General features: G+C 40.0%; 1 protein-coding gene across 6 annotated transcripts in view; it reads right to left on the bottom strand.

Moving 5' to 3' along the window:
• Positions 1–14,866, bottom strand: part of disp1 (dispatched homolog 1 (Drosophila)) — a 96,800-nt gene that overhangs the window by 57,875 nt on the left and 24,059 nt on the right. For 4 of the 6 annotated variants that reach the window (XM_061812385.1, XM_061812392.1, XM_061812386.1 and 1 more), the window contains one exon: positions 10,251–10,372. The exons of the other annotated variants lie outside the window; for them this stretch is intronic. The gene's annotated coding sequence lies outside the window, so the exon portion shown is untranslated. The remainder of the gene's footprint in view (positions 1–10,250; positions 10,373–14,866) is intronic. 6 annotated transcript variants of the gene reach the window in all.

The following is a 14,866-nucleotide window of genomic DNA, read 5'->3' as shown; positions in this document are numbered from 1 at the left end:
GGCCCAGACCTGATACCAACTTTGCATGTGCTCAGGTTAAAGTCTCTTTTCCCTCTGAGATTGCCATTGTTGTGGTGGATGATAAATATTTACTCTTCCCAGCTTGGCAGGAAAATGAGTGGGAGGGGAAAAGGGCCCTTTGTGACAAGACACTTACAAGCCTGCAGTCTTTCCTTCCCCACTGGCATTTAAAAACACATACACCACTGGCCCAATACAGGGATACAGTACTGTATAAGACATCCATCCACTGGCAGTAATGGCTTGAATTGGCAGTTAAAGGAAGTGTATATCGTCACAGTCATGAGCAGACAGACCAGAAGAAAAAAGTAAACCCAGGACAAAAAAGAAATTGTGAAAATGACACCAGACAGTTCCTGATTGAGAGTTGTTTTCATGACAGAATACCAGTAAAACTCTGGAGACAGTACCACTAAAGGATTCATAACACTGGACAATGAAGACTAAAATGAAATATTATGAATGCATATCCCCAGTTTATTAAAACCATCCATGCCCAACTGCCCAGGTGCCCCAATACTTCTGGTTTCCTTGAAAAAAATGAGGCATGTAAATAATTTTATTTCAAATCCACTGTGGTGGTGTTTACAGCCAAAAAGATGTGAAACGTGTCAATGCTTCAATATTAATGGAACTGAGTATAAATTATGAGGGTTCTGTGGAATATTATGTAATTTTATATTATCCATTCATTTTCCAAGCCGCTTCTCCTCGCATGTGTTGCAGGAGTGCTGGATGTCACGAACGAGGCTCGAGGGCGCACCCAAATGCACGACTCCAGAGACAAGCAGGCAGTACAGAGGAAACCTTTATTCGGTCCAAGGTCAGGGATCAGGCAGACAGTCCAAACAAGCAGAGGTAATAGTAACGGCAGGCTGACAAGGGTGGTCAGGGGACAGGCGTGGGTCGGTACACAGAAGGCAAAAGTCAGGCAAACGGGACTGCGGGAACGAGGCATCAAAGGGAACGATCTAGCGGAGGACGAGTCGTCCCCCGGGTTCTATATGTACCGGGTGCAATCAGCCGGGACAAGGTGCAGGTGTGCGCCGACTAATTGGCTGGCCACGCCCAGCCTGGGCAAGAAGCCAGGAGCATGACACTGGACCCTATCCCAACTAGCTATATTATATTACATCACATTATTTTAAGTTCTATATTGCATCGCTTAGTGACATTATGTCAAGCTGGGTGACAATAATTGTACCTGTGTATGTCAAAGGTTTATAAAAAGTAGAATTTACACGTATTCATGAACTAGATTAAGATTCTATCTAAACTAACTGAAACTAGATTGAAGAATTTAAAAGGGGAAAGAGCTGAAAGAAATCATAAACCACTGTCAAGATATGCAGAGGAAAATACTTCAGAGAAGAGTATTGGGAAATTAACAGTCAATAGTGAAGTAGAGCCCAAAAGTAGACAATAGGGGGTTCATTTACAAGATGACAGAAGAAGCAGGACTCATCATCCAGGCAACATATGAGAGACACACATAGGGAGACTAATAGAAAATCCATCACCTAGTAAATGGAACAATGTGCCGAGCATCCACATGTTCACCAACCAAGGACGCAATAATAAAACTTTTTTCAAAATTATTCTACCCAGGAGCCGAACCAAGCACTTTCGGCCTTCATTTGTAGCCATTGCCATCAGAATGTACAACACACCAGCAGTGTGGGCCATAACTAGTCACTACACTCTGTCATCTCAACCTCAAATTAATTGACTCATCAGAGACTCAATTCGAACTCTGCGTTGGCACCCTAGTAGCATAATTCCCAAAGTCGTTTTTGTACGTTTTTTTCTACATTACCTTAATGACTGAAAATCCAACCATAAATAAAGATAAAACTATTTTCAGCAAGCAGATTGGAATTGTTGTTGAATATTGTGACAGTAAGTCAAAAATAAATTGGGCAACTCTGCTAGTAGACTTAAGTCATTTTGTGTAACTGTTTCATAGAATGTATTGTTATTTTTTTATTTTTTCTCTCAGTTTTTCCTCACTGGTTCATTAAAGGGTGATTTCATCTTAAAATGAAGAGCAAGACTGGGGGTTCATATGGCATCACTCTGGAAGAGCTCAAAGCAAATTCAACAGAATCAGCTAAAATGCTACAGCCCCACCCAAAAACAGAACGAAAAAAAATCTAGAAGGAACTAGTTCCACTGAGACTGGAAGAAAGGTTGAATTCCGTCAAAAATCTTGACCTGTCCTTTGGTTAGACTAGAATCCCCTTGGACTATGATGTTCGAAGATGATATTGTGATCTGCAGTGAAAGCAGGGAGCAGGCGGAAGAAGAATTAGAAAGATGGAGGCACGCACTGGAAAGGAGAGGAATGAAGATTAGCCGAAGTAGAACAGAATATATGTGCATGAATGTGAGGGGCGGAGGAGGAAGATAGAAGCTAGAGACAGTGACACTGAAGAAATAACAGCAAGCAGAGCTGGAGGTAGCAGAAATGAAGATGCTGAGGTTCTCGCTTGGAATGAACAGGTTGGATAGGATTAGAAATGAGCTCATTAGAGGGACAGTCAAAGTTGGATGTTTTGGAGACAAGGTTAGAGAGAGCAGACTTAGATGGTTTGGACATTTTCAGAGGCGAGAGAGTGAATATATTGGTAGAAGGGTGATGAGGATGGAGCTGCCAGGCAAAAGAGCGAGAGTTAGACCAAAGAAAAGGTTGACGGATGTTGGTAGGGAGGACATGAGGACAGTGGGTGTTAGAGAAGAGGATGCTCTCACTTTGGTGAAGCATTATCACTCACATCATCAAACTTGACATTGCTATCAACATTGTCATTGAGGCTTGCATCATCACCAACTGTACAATCAGTAACTGGGGAGGACAGTGTTGTTGCAATACAACTGACTTGTTTGTTCTTTAACGTATTTTCATACTTATCAGTAGGACCTGAGGAGTTTGTAGAATTACCAGGAGACTGAAAAGAACTCTTGAGAGTCCAAAAATAATTATCTGCTAACACCAGACTTGCGCATGCAGTACCACCGTTCCTCTCTTGATCCTCTGTCATCGGGTTTCTCTAGGTCTACAAAAACACAATGTAGCTCCTTCAGACCTTCTCTGTACTTCTCCATCAACGCCCTCAAGGCAAAAATGTTGTTCAAAATAAATGAACAAAATATAAATAACCTGGTCTGTCTAAAATATGTACATTGTCTCTTATATGATGGACAGTATAATATATATGGTCAATCTGGCTCAATTGCTTAGAACTGCACTTGCTATATACAATATATACACGTGTGGCAATGACTATATGAGCAGCAGTGAACTCGTTTGAGGATTATGGTCAGTGTATTAAATTATAGACATTTATCAACAGTGTAGCAGAATAATCATCTGGGTAATGTATACAGTGCTGCAAGGGCAAAGTGAATAGTGCTTAAAGAGTGGTTTACACATGAGCTTAATTTATGGTCTAGGTCAGGTAGGCCAACTACGGCCCACTGAAGATTGGTGGAGAATTAAGGTCTGACCTCGTTTGATTTTCTCTTGCAATGACTGGCATTTCAACACGAGGTGGCACAGTAGATGCGCGAGATTGGCTTAGATGGAAAAAGATGACACGCTGTGGCGACCCCTAATGGGACAAGCCGAAAGGAAAAGAAGATTGAACCTACCATTCATGTTTTTGGGATGTGGGAGGAAACTGAAGTGCCCGGAGAAAACCCACGCATGCACGATGAAAACAGGCAAACTCCACACAAGTGAAGCTGGGATTTGAACCCCGGTCCTCAGAAATGTAAGGCAGATGCTTAAACTGGTTAGACAACATCGCAAGGCAGGCACTGGACTGGAATCCACAGAGAAATAGAGGGGAGGCTAAAAAAAAGATCAGTTGAGAGTGTCGCAAAGAACACCAGATACACATGGCTCAAACTGAAGAAAACTGGAAAAAAACAAAAATTGAGTCTTTTATGTCCTACAGTACACTAAGAAGACTAGAGAAAAAATGACATTTTTCTATACCTTTGTCACAAATTATCATTCATTCATCTTGTGTTACGTATTTAACACCTCTCAATCACATCAAGAAACAGCACATTATCACATATGAACTTGAAAGAAGACATCATCCTAAAGCCATTGCAGCTGAAGGGTTTAATGAAGCAAACATGGTGATTGTCAACATTGCCAGAGGCAATTTCAGCCAGACCAAGATTGATAAACATCCCAAACCATTCATTAGACAAAAAAAAGAAAAGCCTGGTGGAGAACCGGAGGCCTTTGAAAACAGTCCTATAGTCATTTACAGGTTAGCATGATCAAAGTTAAAAGGCTGTTTTGTGTGATGAAATGGCAGCCAGTCTCACTATAGTTGTACAGTCAGCCTAATGAACAAGGGTTCCCAAGCACGAGACAGTCAACACAGCTGCTAAACAGAAAGATAGCACTAGGGGTGGAGGCATCAGTCACTGGATAATACAGTCTGGATCATGCTGTTTTAAGTCAACAAGTCTAAAGACATACAGATTTAAAGAAGTTTATTTTGTCTACCGATGTTTTTATTAGTTTTAGATGGTGCTGTCAGTTATTTTGTCGGAAACTTTATCACAAAGAAAAATCAAAAAGTGATGATTGAGAAGTGTGACAGATATTACCGGGTGACCAGATAAGCATACAGTCAATAAAAGTGAACGAGAGAAAACAGTTACAGTTATACATTAAGTGGTGAACTTCCAGCAGCTGAACAAATTAGGCAAGGTTGTCCAAAACTGAAAAATGCGCATTTCAGAATTGTAGAAAGAGGGACAGTCTACAGAATTTAACTTCAAACTGGACAAATGAGTGAAACCAACACAACCAACAAGATTGTCTGACAAGTCGTCAACCAAATATGCCCCAATTCGGTAATATTATACATAGAGTACATATATTCTTTAAAGTGTATGGAATGTCTAATTTCTAATGCAAATTATCTCATCTAGACAAAAATATATGTTCAACTGTACCATAAAATGCATAACCTTTTTGATATTTTTACCCAAAAATATAAATGTTTATGAATTAGCTGCGACCTCTGACCTCACTGCAGGTAAACACATTGTACGCCAGACAGTCTACAAGCACAGGCAGATCCATTTCGCTGTAAAATGAACGGCTGGGTGGTCGCGTACCTATTTACTAAATACACTGCGTTTGCATAATTTTAAAACAAGAACATAAACCTCGTATATACATTCAGGATATTGAAGCCTTTACTATTTATCAGGTTATGACTAACTAAACCAAACAAAAACTTCACCAATGCTTAGCAGTCTTTGTGTCCAACATGAGCCATACATATCCTGCTCCATGCATGCTCGGCACTTTCTTCATGGCCAGCTATTTCTTCTGCATTCGGACGTATATGCTGTCTAACTGGCTCAAAATGATAACCTTAAACGCCTTTATAGAGCTCGTATTCTTCACTGTCTTCACGGGACCCTTCAGAATAGTGTTCATTGCTCGAAATATCGGAAAATTCATTTGCGTTCTTACATTGTATTCCAAGGCTCGCCATTGTTGTCACTGGTTCTGACGTCATTTTCCTACACAGCTGTTTCCGATTCATTTCCGTCTTTTTCCGGCAAATCCAGCAATGTGCGATCATTTTTTGCCGATAATCGAAAAATAAAAATGTTTCCTAATCCTAACCCTTTATAACGGATTTCAGATTCGAATTCTGCTTAAAAAAACTGTATGAGTAAAAAGGTGCATTGAGGACCTTCCATAGACTTTAAATGGAAATAATGTTTACTCTGTTTATTAAAATACAAAGATTAAAAGTTAATATTGATTGACAGACCACAAAGAGCTAGACATTTCACATTTCCCCATTATTCATGAAGGCAGACACATGGGCTTAATAACATCTCACAATTCTTACAAAATAATATAATTGATGTGTGGACTTGGCAATTAATTTGACTTTAATCACGATAACAATTTTTCCTTCTCACAATTATCATAAGAAATGGAAAAACAGTAATGTGCGGCAGGTGGTGCTTATTGTGTGTCGCTACAAGTCTTGCCTGCCACCCATTTGAGAGTTCAACAGTGAAAGAAAAGAATATTTATATCATTGATTATTTATTAGTGACCAAAGTAAAGTGTTTTTCTTTTTTTTTTATTTTTTTTTTAAATCTCTTGCTGTTGAACTCTCAAATGTAGTTGCAATGTGCTCCAACCTTTCATTGGTGTCAGACGGCACCGGGGCAATTCTCTATAATGATGACGTAAAATAAACATGCTCTCAGTAGTGAGGGTTGGGTTTCTGTCTTCTACACAGAGGCAACCGGTCAATGAAAGGCGGTGGTCTTAGCCAAATATGGAAATAGCAGACACAAAACTGGGTCAAATAGAAGTAGCTGTCAGAGGGACTCTTTCTGGACACTAGTATGACAAAGTATGACATTTACTCAGCATCAGTCATATAAAGTATATTTGAATTCGAAAGCATTTTTATTTTTTGTCTTGTTGCATACCTTTTGACATCATTTACAATTACAAGGCTTCACCATATTTAACCCAATTTGATTATGTGTACACTGTGTTGGTGAAAAAAATGAAATGGGGTAAAAAGGTGGTGGTAACCAGTGCTCGGCAGAAGACGTAAATTCAAGGATTATTTGTTGCGTGGTCATGTGCTTTTAATAGAATACAGCTCACAAGCAGGCAACAAAACGTTATACAGCCTAGCAAGCTAGCGCTAGCACATAGACATGCCGGCGTTATGTTGACCCATGCTCTAAAGTTTCGGTATATGTGAAGTAATTTAGTTAGATTAAGTTAGCACCCAGTATTTCTGTCATGGTTTAATGTTGTTTAGACCTGACTGATTAGAATACATGACCTGACTAAATATGCTCTGTCTTGTGATCAGATTGTTTTTTTTTTTTTTGTTAAACTCATTGTTAGCGCAAATATCCTGATCGTGGAAAGGCCATTTTTCAAATTTGGGAGGAAACTGGAATACCAAAGAAAACCCAATCAAGCTCTGGGAGAACAATCAAACTCCACACAGGTGAGAACGAATTTTATGTTACATGTGCTAACCAATTGCCCACAATTCTGCCTATTCAGGGATCTCTCAACAAAATTAAAATGTGCGGTTGCATACATAATAAACAATTGCGATGTAAACCAACTACTATTAAGGATGGAAAAAATGTAAACATTAAGTTTTGGAATAATTGTGAATATAATTATCATACATCTGCTTCCAGTAAAGAAATGCTTTGCTCTGCTCTAGATAACATGGCAGCCGCATAGCAGGAGATAGCAAGAACAAAAACATCTAATCATCAGAACTGGTGACTTTGATTCCTTTTTGTCCAGTTTAATGAATGTCTAATTGGTAAACCTGACATTTACTTGGTTCTTCGAGCCGGATCTCAAGATACCTGAGGTTTCCAGGGGCTGAGTCGACGTCCAGGCAAAGACCATGGCCACAGCACTTGAGACCCTTTCTGGGACTGGGCCTCAACTTTGCGTCTGGAGGCTGAGGGTTGACGAGAAGTCGAAGGAAGTAAAGGCATCTCTGGTGAGTAGGAAACTCCCACACTCATGAAGAACGGGTGAATGCACGTCTGGGTGACTGCGGATAAACCAAACCTCGAGAATACTAGTCTCTATCAAGTAGACTAATTAGTCTATAAAACTGAGAAAAGGGCAACGTGTGTCCTGTATATGAGCTCCGTGAAACATGTTCATGTGTAAAAGTGTGAGTGGAGGTTCGCTACCTCATTTGAACAGGAAATTGAGTGACAACTGTTTGAGGATGCAGAGGTAAGAATTCTCTGCCACTTGTGGTAGAAGCTTGAGAATTACCTCAAACAGAACCTAATTCTCACCGTGTTCAGGGGGAAGTCAGTATAGTCACCCTAGGTGAACCACTGACTCCAACAGGGAGAAAACAAATAGCAAAATAGTTTATAAATAGCAAAATAGATGAAACAGAACATCTGGGAAAAAATGAATATGTAAGGACTAGAAGTTTGTAGAAAGCCAATGTCCTACTAAAACAAAACATCTAAATTTGTGGATAACACAATATGGCTTTGCTGCCCAGCTCAACACACACACACACACACACACACACACACACACACACACACACACACACACACACACACACACACACAAAATATATATACTTAATCTGCAGGATAAAATAAGAGAGAAACACACACATACACACAAAAAAATGGACTCCAGATGTGAAAACGGCCGTAAAAGGTATCACATCTCATAAAGTTGATGTAAGATAATTCGGCCAGGGAACGTAAGACTTGAGAAAATCTTTACACTTAAATGGTGTGGAAGTACAACAAATTTGGATGACAGCAAAGTACGTTCTCACAGTAGCAGGGAGTTCAAGGGTTAATATAGTGCACTTCTGGTAGATTTAGAGAAAAAGCTAATTTTTCTGCCATTGGAAGACCAAAATAAAACAACAATCAACTATTTGAAGAATACAGAATTGGAATGACTGCATGTTTTAAAGCAAACAGTGGTATTCCTGAAGATCACACTCCAGGGAGTGTGTATCAAGAGCAATTAAAAAAATGCTCATCATGCGAATTCAAATAATGCTACAAAACAATGGATTGAAAAACATTGGGTTGGCAAACCTGTAACAATACATTAACCAAGCACTACACGCAAAAAGAGTGCTACAAAATGAGAAAAAGAAAATTGACACCTTTCTGACAGAGGAAGGAGAAATTTATGGAGCTTTATGCGTAACGTTTCATAATTGTGGCCGCAGATGAGGAAGAGGCAGGGGAAGAGTAATGGGGAGGATCAAAAAGAAATTATTTGCTGGTGTTGTGGAGAAAAAGGTCACATTTCACATGGCTGCCCTAAAAACAAAACACACACCACCGCATAACTAAAGCAGCCATCTCCCCATCAAAAATGTCAAAACTAATGCTCCCAAATGCAACTTTTTAATTTGCCACATACGTTTGTTGGGAAGGGATGGCTTGCTGAAACTAGGACTGGGCTTAATTCCCTCTCTGACGGGAAATATAGAAGTAAAAAGAAAAAAAAAAGGAATTCCTGGGAGGACAGTTAAATATCTTACAAAATAGGAATCCAGCGCTCTATTATCACAACTTACATATTCCAAACAAACCTCCCACAAGAACAAGAGATTTCTTGCTGCAAACAACTCAAGACGTGATTGAACAACCACAAAATGACGGAGGAAGTGACTCATTGCATGTGACTATGTAGTAGAAGATACTGTAAACGTATAACAGCCCACACCAGACAAAATCATGATTGAGTATCTATATTCAGATGGTATATCAGCCGTGGTGGCAGGAACAAGATTGACTGACAAACTAAATGCATTACACAAGGAATGGACACCACCACACACGTCATTGCACAAACAAACTTAACAGGAGTGGAAGAGTTTGGGACAAATTGTATTGGTATTACGAAATGTTCCTGATTGGACAAAAAAAGAACCAGATTTGAATTGGGACGACTAAAATGTACATACAATACCTGAATGGACAGTGTTAAACAATCTGAGACCAAATGCTGCTGTATTCACAGTGGTGTCAAAATCCACACAGACAATACTGGAAACATAGAGGAATGGTGACAATGACAGGGACAACAGTGGTACATGCAGAGCTAAGACAAAACTTGCTCATAGCAGTTCAATTACCAAAAGAAATAGCCATGTAAATGTACAATACACACATCAAATACAGACAAAGTATCATTAGGAAATTGATTTATAGATAAAACAGCAAAAGAAGTAGCAGCCAAAACCTTTATGGGATTAGCTGATTATGCAACAAATGAAGACATACTTTCAGATGATGTGTTAAACAACATGCAACAACAAAGCTTACCAGCAAAACTAAAAATGTGCAAAAATAAAGGTGCTACATTACAAAAAGGGAATTATGTCAGCACAAATAAAAAAAAAAATAAAAAGTCTTCCAACAGTTTTTTTTCAAGTGGGCGGCAATCTTGAGCCATGGGAAGTCTCAGGTCTCAACAGGGGGAATGGTAGCCCTGGTACAAAGGCATTACATGATCCATGGATTTAACTTTTACGCAAAAAAATTTTTGTAGGGTTTGTCTGACCCGTGCTCAACATAATCCACAAGGGAATGTGCATCCAAAACGTGGTCAGTTTCCTCAAGCTACACATCCATCCATCCCTCCATCCATTTTATTAGCCACTTACCCTCACAAGGGTCGCGATGAGTGCTGGATCCTATCCCAGCTGTCAACGGGCAGGAGGCAGGGTACACCCTGACCTGGTTGCCAGCCAATCGCAGGGCACATGGAGACAAACAGCCGTACTCACTGTTGGACACAATGGATAGATTTAGTGTAACTATACATACTGTACATTTCAAGCACGACAGGTCTCATTCCATTCAAAACACTGTTTGGGAGACCATACAAATTACCAATATTTTCCATACAATGGAAGATAGACGAATGATGACGAAAAAAAACCTCACAAGTGGGTCCCTTTCAGGAGTTAACAACCCCAAACAGCTTAAAAAATTGCAAAAAGGGATACTTGAGTTCATTTGTCGATTGCAAGAAAGTTATTGCTTTTGAAACCATTGTTAACACAAAAAACTACATTGTTTTTATTGGCCACTGCCAAGGTCACTGTAGTCCGCTTACACATGGGAGACTGCTGTCATAATGGTGACTAAACAGTTAACTTTTGCTTTTGGGTGTTGGATGAAAACGCTACCCGTTATTTTAATTTTTCTGTTCGAGTGGTACCTGTGGCTACCACCCAAAGTCCCCCCCCCAAAAAAAAAAACAAAACTAAAACTAATTGGATAACTACATACAAAAAATGTGTCCAAAAGATTGTGTTGTTTGCACAGATCCGCAGATAATACCAGTGATATTAATTGATAACGAATGCAAAAAAAAAAAAGAAAGTTGGGGGATTCTGTGTATCCATTAACTTCTTTTGAAAAACAAAAAACATTGTTTTGTAATCATGTGTCACTAGGAAATTTCATATGCATCAAATTGATAGGATTGGAAACAAATTCGGAAATTTATCAGCATTGATGTGTAAAATCATTTTTGTCCCATTGTCATGGTGGTGCCGGATGGCTTTCATGACGCAACCCTTCTGCATTTATTCGGAAAGAGAGCTGGAGCCTATCCCAGCTAACTTGGTGCGGAGGCAGACTATACCCCGGGCTGGTCGGCGGCCAGTCGCGGTGCAGATGCCGACACCGTCACTGAGCTGACTGCACTCAAAACGGCCCAGTGAGGGGAACCCGAACTACAACGTGGCCCACAAGAGAAATGAATTTGACACCCCTGCACTACACTATCAGACTGGAAAAAAAATGTAAGAAGTTACTGTGCTTTAATAACTTTATTATTGCCATTTGTCTATTCATCCTATGTCTGTGTATGAATTAACATCTACTGTACGTGCAGTTTTCCCCAAACACTGGCATAAACTGAGGAAGAGCTGAATGACATGGACAAAATAGCAGAAATAAACACGTGGATACACCTTACACACTGTAAAAGGCCATCCCAGCTGAGTCACCCAAAGGGAAAGGTGAGCAAAGTCCACCATACGGTATATTTATAGTATCTGAAAATACCTGAAGGCTGGTGAAGATTTAAAAGACACCTGACTCATTTAGGGGTGACTTGGTCAACATGACATCGAAATAGCTAAATAATATAGCATGTTGGGCTGCAAACATTGACAGCTGTAATTATATTTTTGTTCATATAGTACCTTTGGGCACCTGTAAAGCTGACAAAAACACATAACAACAGAACCAATAATTATACTCAGTCAACTGTACCTACCACACATAAGATAAAGAGGCGCATCCTCATTTCAAATAACATTGATAAACAACTATGAGGCAGTCACTGAGGAATGAGGGGAGGACTCCGTGTGTGCCTCCCAATGAATCAGTTAAGCAGTATTTTAATTCCTTGGCCAAGTCTAATTGCATTCCATCTATGGGCTTATGTTAAAGGAAACCCCCATTTTCTTCTCACCATTTGCCAATTTAATGCTACCTTGAACCCGAATGCCATACAAAAGAGTACATATACTATGGAGGGAGTTGTAGTATTTCACCTGAAAAAGCGTGAGGAACATTTTTTTTATTATTATTTTACAAATAGGAAACAACTGGTTGTTAATGTAGAATGCAGCTAACTGGGTAAACTATAGTTGCATCACATGCAAGGGCCATAGACCACTACTACGTGGCATTACAGCATACATTCCAACACAGTGTACCCTGGAGGTAATGACTAAAACAACTCCTTCACCACTTATCAGAAATGGAATAGTGTTTATCCAACAACTAAGGCAGTAAATGATGAACTGATATTTTCTACTAATGTTGCATTTGCTAGCTTCTCCTGTGTTAGCTTTACAGGGACAGGTGTTAAGGTGGGAAGTCTCAAAAAAAACATGGTGTTATGATATCCATCGGCAAACTGCCCGACTGGTCCCACGCAGCAATTTGTGGTGGTGGTGTGTTGGTCAAAAGTTGTATGACACACTGATAAATGCACCAGGAACGTGTGCACTGGTATCACTGCTCTTATCTGTGACTGTGTTTACATCCAAAGCAGAGGATATACAATTGGCCGCATTCATCTTTGGACCTCCACTTGGTTTCTCCCGAAGGCGAAGGTCCTCTTGGAAAGATGGAGATCCGACATACATTGATGCAAATGGAATGAGTATAAGTTGGCTAACCTTATTGCTGCAGGATGAGAATCCATCTTGTTATGGATAACTTTGAATAAAAACATTGACAGAATCAATTACATGCATTACAATGTACAGAAACTAGGTAATTATACGGAAGCAGGCTTTATTGCCATAAGGGAACAACCAGCTGCAACCTCACTCATGACGTTCCGGAACTGCATAGTGGTCGACATGTTCCTGGCCGAGAAGGGTGGCAACTGCTCAATGTTCGGTGACCAGTGTTGTCTATTCCAAATATCACAGCACCTGATGGGTCACTCATAAGGGCCATTCAAGGCCTCCGCACCCTGAACCACAAGATGAAGGACCACTCTGGTGTAAACACATCAGCCTGGTCTGAGTGGTTTGAAAGAAAGAGTTTGGCAAATCTAAAAACTTGGTGTTCTCTGTCCTAGTTTCTACAGCTGTTTGCACCTATTCTTGCATTATGTGGATGTTGTTGTATTCCCTGCATAAAGGTAACACTTAACCAACTTATAACCACTGCTATTGCCCCGACAAATTCAAAATTGGCAGACATATATACACTATTGGAACAACAGGGTTATGACAAGTGATATTTTTTACCACGGTGATGACGTTATGGCTTCTCTTCTAGAACTGTTATCAGGAGATAGCAAGAACAAAAACATCTAATCATCAGAACTGTTAGAACTGCTGCTTTTTAAAGAAATGATGACCACCCATGTACTCAGCAATCTTCCACACACATATACACATACACATACACAAACAAGTACACTTTGTTTCCAACTGTTTTGCTTGCCGTCTCCTTTTTGTAACATCCATGTAAATAAAGACGGTCTTAAAACTAAATAGAGGTGCTCAGGAGAGGATAATCAGAGAGTGCAGTGGTGAATTGTACGAGACAGTTCCTCTCCTCGCGAGACTTAAACTGGTGTCTTTGCTTCCTTTTTGTCCAGTTCAATGAATGTCTAATTGGTAAACCTTAAGTTAAAAAGATAAAGCACCACGAGCTTTATCGGGGGCAGCACAGTGGAGCAGCTGTCGACCGTTGGCCTCAGAGTTCTGGGGACCAGGGCTCGAATCCTGGCCCCACCTGTGTGGAGTTTGCATGTTCTCCCATGCCTGCGTGGATTTTCTCCGGGGACTCCGGTTTCCTCCCACATCGCCAAACACATGCATTCATTGGAGACTCTAAATTGCCCCGAAGTGTGCTTGTGAGTGCGACTGTTGTCTGTCTCCATGTGCCCTGCGATTGGCTGGCAACCAGTTCAGGGTGTAACCTGCTTTCTGCCTGATGACAGCTCAGATATGCTCCGGCACTTCTGCGACCTTTGTGAGGATAAGCGGGTCAGAAATGGATGGATGGATGGATGGATGGATGGATGGATATTCATTAGCTATGTCTGAACAAGTGGTGTCAGGGGTTTCGAGTGATATTTGAATTCAATCAGGCTTATGAGCTTTGCAGGCCAACGTTCTGAACATGATGGTGTCATGAAACTGAAAGAGCTGTACCCAAATGAAAAACATGCTTGTCATTCATCCAGGTCATTTCATTCACACAGCATTACATCAATCACAACTAGACACTTGTGGTTGTTTTGAAAATGTTTGGCCTCTCACCCTAGTCGGATTCATCAGTTCATGCGATAGGTTTTGTAGACCACCACTAGTCAGCACATTTTCTTTCTCAAATCCAACTACTGTTTGTTCTTCATGTTAATTCAAAGAACCACTAATGCGGTAGCTAGTCACACAATGTGGAAAAATTAGCAATCCCATACAAATATTTTCAGAAATTAAGTAATTGATAATTGTCCGGAAACGGATAAAAGGTGAAAGACGTTTTATATGAAAAAAAAGAGCAGAGGTAGAAACGGAATACGTAAGTTACTAAAGTTATAGCAGCGAAAACTAAAAAATAAATAAGCACTTCACCACTAAGCAGTCTGATTTAGAGGTCAAGTGTAAAAAAAATAAACATTTTAAAATAGATATTGTCATGAAAAATACATATAACATGATTCACTTCAATGTCTATATGAAAAAATAAATATGAGCGGAGAGCGCGTCATCCATGTACAAAGTTGCGG

This window comes from Syngnathoides biaculeatus, chromosome 23 (assembly GCF_019802595.1).
Source record: "Syngnathoides biaculeatus isolate LvHL_M chromosome 23, ASM1980259v1, whole genome shotgun sequence".
Classification (NCBI taxonomy): domain Eukaryota; kingdom Metazoa; phylum Chordata; class Actinopteri; order Syngnathiformes; family Syngnathidae; genus Syngnathoides; species Syngnathoides biaculeatus.
The sequence above is the reverse complement of the archived record's forward strand: the minus strand, read 5'-3'. Positions and strand labels throughout refer to the sequence as shown.